The 7,254-nt window shown below is 34.3% G+C and overlaps 1 non-coding gene across 1 annotated transcript; it reads left to right on the plus strand.

Annotated features, from left to right (window-relative positions):
- Nucleotides 1-2,863: 2,863 nt before the first annotated feature.
- Nucleotides 2,864-3,047, plus strand: LOC136971433 (U2 spliceosomal RNA). Its single transcript, XR_010880163.1, has one exon. It is a non-coding gene; the product is annotated as a U2 spliceosomal RNA (small nuclear RNA).
- The last annotated feature ends 4,207 nt before the right edge of the window (nucleotides 3,048-7,254 follow it).

Consider the following 7,254-nt stretch of genomic DNA (forward strand, 5'->3'; position numbering starts at 1 on the left):
GAAAAAGATAAAGACATCTTAAATAGAGAGATCAGTAAGCAAGAAATAAGTGACGCGATCCAGGAGCTATGTATGCGAAAAGCTCCGGGGAGGGATCTGTTAAATGCTGAATTTTATCGTTTTTTTGGGGAAGATTTTATCGACTTATTCTATACACTTTACAATTTTAAACGATTTTAGTAGCCTTTTTGGCTTAGGTAAAATGGTTTTATTAAATAAAGAGAATACAATGGATAAAAGTGTCAGTGATTTTAGACCGATCACACTTTTAAACTTAGACTATAAGATATATAGTTTTATTATTGCACGGCGACTGGAAGACATATTTAGTTCTAATATAGTAAAAACTCAAAGCGGTGGAATAAAAGGGAGAACTATTCACAATAATTTATTTTGTATGAAAACAATATGTGATTTATATATTAATTGTAACCGCCCGCTCTCCATCCTTTCAGTTGACGTTAGCAAGGCTTTTAATACTGTTAATAGACACATTTTGTGAAAAGTTCTTGATAAATATGGCCTAAATGAAAATGAAATTAATTATGTTAAAAGACTATATATATTACCGTATACATCCATCTATTTAAATGGTTATATGTCTGATAATATTGCTTGTAATATTGGTGTAAGACAAGGGTGTCCATCTTCAATGATTCTCTTTACGATTTATATTAATGTTCTATTAGAGAACATCCAAGACGATAACCTGATTGATGCTGTATATATACCTGGTACACATGAGAGAATTAAGTTTATAGCACACGCAGATGACATCAGTTTTTTTATAATGAATGATTTTAGTTTAGAAAGAATTTTTAAATATTTACAAGTTTTTAGTCTTTTAACTGGAATGAAGATAAATAAAAATAAAACTAAACTTTTGTCTTTAGTGGGTAATATAGGTAATAATATAAACGATATTGAAAAGGTCCAGGATATAAACATATTGGGTATTTGGTTTGGCCATAATTCACACGTAAATAATCTAAATGAAATTAAAAAGAGAATCAGTGATGCTACTCAAGAGTGGAAGCAAATCTGTCTTTATTTACCAGAAAGGGTTATTATTGCAAATAAGGTTTTGATATCTAAGATAATATATATTCTATACTATGTAAATTTAAAGGTTAATGAGGCTAAGTCTATTGAAAAAATGATTTTTTCCTACATTTGGGATAGTACGTTCGAGCCTCTTAGCAGAAAGATAATGAAAAATAACGTCAATCTGGGAGGATGGGGAGTCAAGGATGTTAAATCTCTCGAGGTCGCCTTACAGCTATCTTTAATTTTTAATAATCTTTTACAGAAAACACACCCCGCTTTTTATGTTATACAGTATATTTTAGGACCTGTTTCTAAACGAATTTCTAGTAATAATGGAATGTTTCCGTTCCTTTTGAGTAATAAAAGATCTTTTAGGAGGTGGAGAAAACTTATTGTTCAAATCTTAAATGATAAACCGGAAATCGTAAATAATGATAGTATAAGACCTATAGAATTCTATAAGCTTATTTTTAAACAACACGTAAATATTAATATGCAGATAAGTCAAATTGATTGAAACCTAGTTTGGAAAAACATACATGCCTTACCCGCTGAGTGGGTTGAGATATCATGGAGAATTCTTAATAATATAGTTATAACGAAAGAATATTTATTGAGATTTAACCGGATAATAATGCCAACTGCCCACGTTGTGGGCATGTAGAAAATATAAAACATATCTTTTTCGAATGCGATATTGCGAGATCTGTTTGGGGATGGCTAGTGAACATTTGTAAAGTTCCTATTACATGGGAGATTGTTAGATATAATACTGGCTATAGTGTTAGTAGACAAAGAGGTTACTTTTTAACCTGGATGATTGCGCTAATTAAACGATCATTATGGAAAGAAAGATGTTTATTAATCTCCGAGAAAAAATGGTGTAACGCGTCATTATTAGTTTGTAAAATTAAACAAGAAGCAACATTTAAAATAATTAGTGATAATTGTAATATGACGCAAAGAGAGTTTAATGCTAATTATAACGGAACAGATACGATCTTACGAGTAAGCGGTTTTAATGTGTTATTTTGTGATGATTGGTAACTGTTTTATTTTGGTTTGTCTCTACTAACAACTTACTTTTATTGATAATGTTTGTATTATACTTTATATATTTATATTTTTCTATACTCCTTTTTTGGGTTTTAAATTGTTGTTTGTAAGGTTTATATATTCTATTATACATTCTGATCTTATTTTACTTATTTGTGTAGTCTTGATTACCTTTAAAAGTGTAATCCTGTTTAAAGAAAAGTATAAAATTAATAATATTGTCAACTATTGACACTTACCTTTTGTTGTAACTGCTGCTATATTATTTTCTTGTGTTTTTTTGGAAACCTTTGGAATGTATAAACTGATATTATTGTTAACTGTGTTCCTAAAAAGAAAATTTTGGTATTATTGTTAATTGTCTTATATTTTTACCTACTTACCCTTGATGAATTTTCTATTGTGATTTGGTGTGTTAGAGTTATTTATCTCTGAAAATTTATAAATTATTGATAATTAATTTTGTTCAGAGTAATGATGTCTGTTTATGTTACCTTAAGTAATGTTATACTACATTAAGTGTAATTTAACTATTTTTTGTCGGGTTAAGTGCTATTAAGTGTATTTTTCTCTGTTTTGTTACTTATTTTGTCAAGTTTATTATTGTAAATTAACAACTGTTTGTCGGTTTTTGTTTTTTGTATTTACTACTTGCCATGTAGTTTTTGTATTGTAAATAACCTTTTGTGAGCCACATACTATGTTAGGAAAGTGACTGTAAACAGTTAATGAGGGGTTTTCTGTTGATAGAATGTTATACTTCCCTTTTCAAACTTTAAAAACACGCAGTATCTGTTCTTATCAGCTTGATATCTGATAGGGCCCCCATCGGGGGCCTTCCAAATATCATCTGATTTTTGGAAACAGGCGGGAACGGGGGCTTGCTCCCTCCCGGCCACGGGTTGCCCGAGTATTGCACTACATCTCGGGATAGCCCACCCCTTTGGGGGAAATAAATAAGAAAAATTAGAAACAGACACAAATTAAGAAGAGAAAGAATTATTTCTCAACGTAATGTTTCTCAAGCTGATAAGAACAGAGTTGAAATAATTTTATTAAATATATTTTTACACTCCCTGTATTTTATTTGATGTGGCAGAATCGAACAATTAATACTACATGGCGGCAAGTAGTCACTGTGCAGCGATTAACAAATAAACATTAAACAACGAGCAAGCAAAAAAATTATTTCCCAAAAAATTCGAAAAAACCAATTTTTTCGAAATTTTCCATATGCAAAAAATCGAAAACGGAATCGGCTGTTTTCGTACAATAGATACACACGCTTGGAACTTTTTCGGAAGGGGGAAACAATTATATACTCGAGACTTGCATCAGTACCACGATTACGCACCGGGACGAATGCCGGGGGCGTTTTCCTCCCTCTGGCTACTGATGGTCGAAAGGATTATTTGGCACCTATCTACACTTTTAAATGCGCTATCCAGTTACTTCCTGAAGCTTTTATCATCTCACCATTCTCCTCCTTGCCTGATTTTCTGCGCAAAAACTGCTCCGTACGAAATGACGTCACCGAGGAGGACATAGGAAATGAAAAAGACGTCTCCACACTTGGCGCGTCGGCACTTTTGATCTGTTTTTTATCGCTTCTTGGCCTCATGGCTAAGACCAAGACTTTATAAGTTGGTTCAGGTATAGGTCTTATAAGCCCATAAGGTCGAGTTGGAAGGTGTTCTGTCGTCGCAGTTGTTCCTGCCGTGACTGTGCTTGTGCTGTTCCTGTGTTGGAATACTTACCTGAAGATCCTGGATTAACGCTCGTCGGCTCGTGGTGACCAGTTGTTCCTGTTTCTCCTTGGTGTTCCGGCTATCCTGGGTGCTGCCCTTGGTGCTCATTGCAGGTGTTGGTGTCATCTCCGAACATCAGGTTGGACTTGGATTTTCTGACTGCTCTGGAGTTTTGGACTTGGTTTTTGGTGATCGTCAGATTTGGTTCCAGTTTGGACTTTGTTTCCTGAAAGAAAAACGGTAAAAATGACAGACTTAGAAATTGGTGAGTTATCTTTGAAATTCTACTGTAAAGTAACAATGTCTTGGAAAATAGTCGTAAAAAGAATATTAGAAGAATTGGGTAACTCAGACGCAACAGTGCAAGTAGAAGAATTATCAGTCAATGACTGTATTATAACTTTTGCTAATGAGGAAATTAAATGGAAGGTTTTTGATATTGAATGGGAAGTGGATAATGAAAGGTTAGAAGTTAGTTGTGTGAGAGGAAATGTTAAAAGAATTATGTTAAGAAGAGTACCATATGAGATTAAAAATAAAGAAATAGAAGATAAATTAGTAGAATATGGGAAAGTAAGATCAATAGCAAAAAAATATTATTTGCCAAATTTAAAGATAGTAACTGGGACAAGGATAGTAAGTCTTGTTATGAAGAAGGAAGTTCCTAACTTCCTAGTGATAAGAGGGCGTAAAATAAGAGCCGATTATAGAGGTGTCAGATGGTTATGTGGAAATTGCCTAGATAAAGATCATAGAATGAAAGATTGCCCTAAAATAAAGTGTTTTTTGTGTAATGAAATAGGACATAAGAAAAGAGATTGTACTAGTGAAAAAGGATTAGAGAAGAGTAATGATAGGAATGAAGGAAGTAAGTTAGTGCAAGAAAATCAAGAGAGAGGATTAGATGACAGTATGACAAAATTAAAAGAGGCATTAGTGAATGTGTATGACATCTGTGAGAAAAGTATAGAAGAAAAAGGGATAGAAAAAGATAATAATAAAAAGAGAGCGAGGGATAGCCTCTGATGGAGATACACAGAAGTTAAGAAAGGGAATATAGAGAAAGAAAAAGAAGTTTAAAAAGTAATCAAAAAGAAAGAAAAATTTAAAGTAACAGAGTAAATGAGAGATGCTTGGGGAGAATCCTCGACAGATCGATGGCCTAGAGTGTATATTGTAAAACTAGGGAATAAAACATATAAAAAGTCAATAGTAGATTTACAAGAGGAAGGATGGTGTAGTGCTCAATTTGCATTATGGCTAGACATAGTTAAAGAAAAAGATGAAGAAAAAAGACAAGTACTTAAAGAGGAACTATTAGAAGATTTAAAAATGTTTAAAAAGTCACAGTTTGCATTGAAAGTGATGAAAGGAACAATAGTTTGTAGTGATGAAAGTTTAGTGTGTGTTACATAATTGTTTGTTTGATTTTTTGTTTTATAAGTTTAAAAGTTTTTGATGTTTTGATTGTTGTTTTTTTGTTTTAAAACTTTTTTGAAGTTGTAGTATACGCGGGATCTTAATTTGTTGTTTAATGATTGATGTTTACTTTTGGATTAAGTGTAGTTTAGTGGTGTATTAATAGTCGTGTTAATACTTACCAGATGTTTGTTGCTTAGATGTCTTTGTGGTTTAACAGTCATGTTGTGAGTTGTATCTAACATGCTGTGTTTGAAGGCCTTGGAAACCTGAAAAAGAAATGTCGGGTTAACTTTTGTTATGTTTATTGTACGATGATCCTATTCCTTACGCCATCCTCTGTGGTTCGGGGGTTTCGGTACTGGTTTCCTCCGTCTGGGCGGTGAGGATGGTATCGGATAATGGCCTGTGGTACAGCAGTTCAGTTTTGCTGGCTGCTGTACTGCTGAAAACTTTAAAAAACACAGTATGTGTTTAGTTATCTTAGCCATATACTAATTGATATTTGCTTATTTTCAGATTTTACCTGCTTTTGGATTTTTTGCTGCTGTTTTGCCTGTTCTTAATTGGATTTTACCGAAGTTCTACTGTGTTTTTACGTTTTTACGGACTGTCTACAAGCGTTTTAGCCTTTTTTATGAGTCTTTTTGTGAACTGTTTTACTGACTAACTCCTGCTCCCGCCGACTAGTTCGGCTGTTGTGGCTGCAAGATGAGCACTGTCAGCTCATCAGCGAGCCGTCAGTCCTCTGGAGACCGTCAGACGGGTGTTTCCCGCCCATCGACGAGTCAGTCGTCCTCAAGTGACCGCTTGATGGGACCTTCGCCTTCACCGGTGTAGCAGCCGAGTGTAGGCAGCCGTCAGACAAGTTCCCCTCACTCGTCGACGAGCTCTTCATCATCCGGAAACCGTCGGATGAGCAATACTCACCTATCGGCAAGTCCCTCAGTGAGGGCTCGGGATCCGGTACAGGATGAATCTGGTGGTCCTGCTTCTACGGCTGAATCTTCGGCTAATGTCAACGACTAAGTCCGAAATGAGGAGGCTGAAAAAGAGAAAGAGGAATTGTTAGAAAGAACAAAGGGAAAGAATGAAGAGATATTCAGAAGTCCGGTCGATATGAACAACAACGAGGAGCATGTAGACACAATGGAGTTGTTAAAGAAAATAGAAGAAACGCTTGGAAAGACAGACTGTATAGATCAGATCTGTTATCATCCAAAAACATAGTGGAGATTGGTTTCAAAGCAATAGAAGATAAAATAAATATTGTAGGAAGAGAAGTTAAGGTAGAACAATTTAATTATATATGCGAGAGCCTAGAAACAGAGCTTATTGTCTTGACTGTTCGTTTAGTACCAAGTGAGATAGATGAGGAATTGTTAAGAGATGTGTTAACAAATTATGGTATAATAATTAAAATACAAGTTAACACTTATCCTGGAACCCAGGTCAAAACCGGTACATATAGAATTGTAATTATAACAAGAAAAAGTATACCTAACTTCATAGAAATTTTAAGTAGACAGGTACAGATTTTATATGTCGGACAGCAAAAAGAATGCCGCAGATGTGGTAGCAGAGAGCATGAAATCGCGGCTTGTACTATAAAGTTATGTTTTATTTGTAGAAGTCCATATCATCTAAAAAAAGATTGTTAAATATGTTATAATTGCAAGACAAAACATGATAAAAATATAAATGTCTGGAAATGACCTTTGCTGAAATTTGTAAAAGGAAGCCAAGAAACAAAAGTATTGAAAGAAAACGTGAACGAAGTCGAGAGAGAAAGTAAAAAAGATATTGTAGCTGAAAGTAGTGTGATAATTGAGTATGAAAAAGTGCAGCAGCATAAGGCAGGGTCAGTAGAAAAGATAGAGACAGGTATTATTGAGGAAAAAAAACGCAGAAGGTTGGTTGTTGGTTGGTAAAAATTTATTGGCACAAGGGCAACATGGGCAAAGCTGTGCCACGACTTATGGTA

Source organism: Centruroides vittatus, unplaced genomic scaffold (assembly GCF_030686945.1).
Source record: "Centruroides vittatus isolate TY-2023 unplaced genomic scaffold, ASM3068694v2 contig_252, whole genome shotgun sequence".
Classification (NCBI taxonomy): Eukaryota; Metazoa; Arthropoda; class Arachnida; order Scorpiones; family Buthidae; genus Centruroides; species Centruroides vittatus.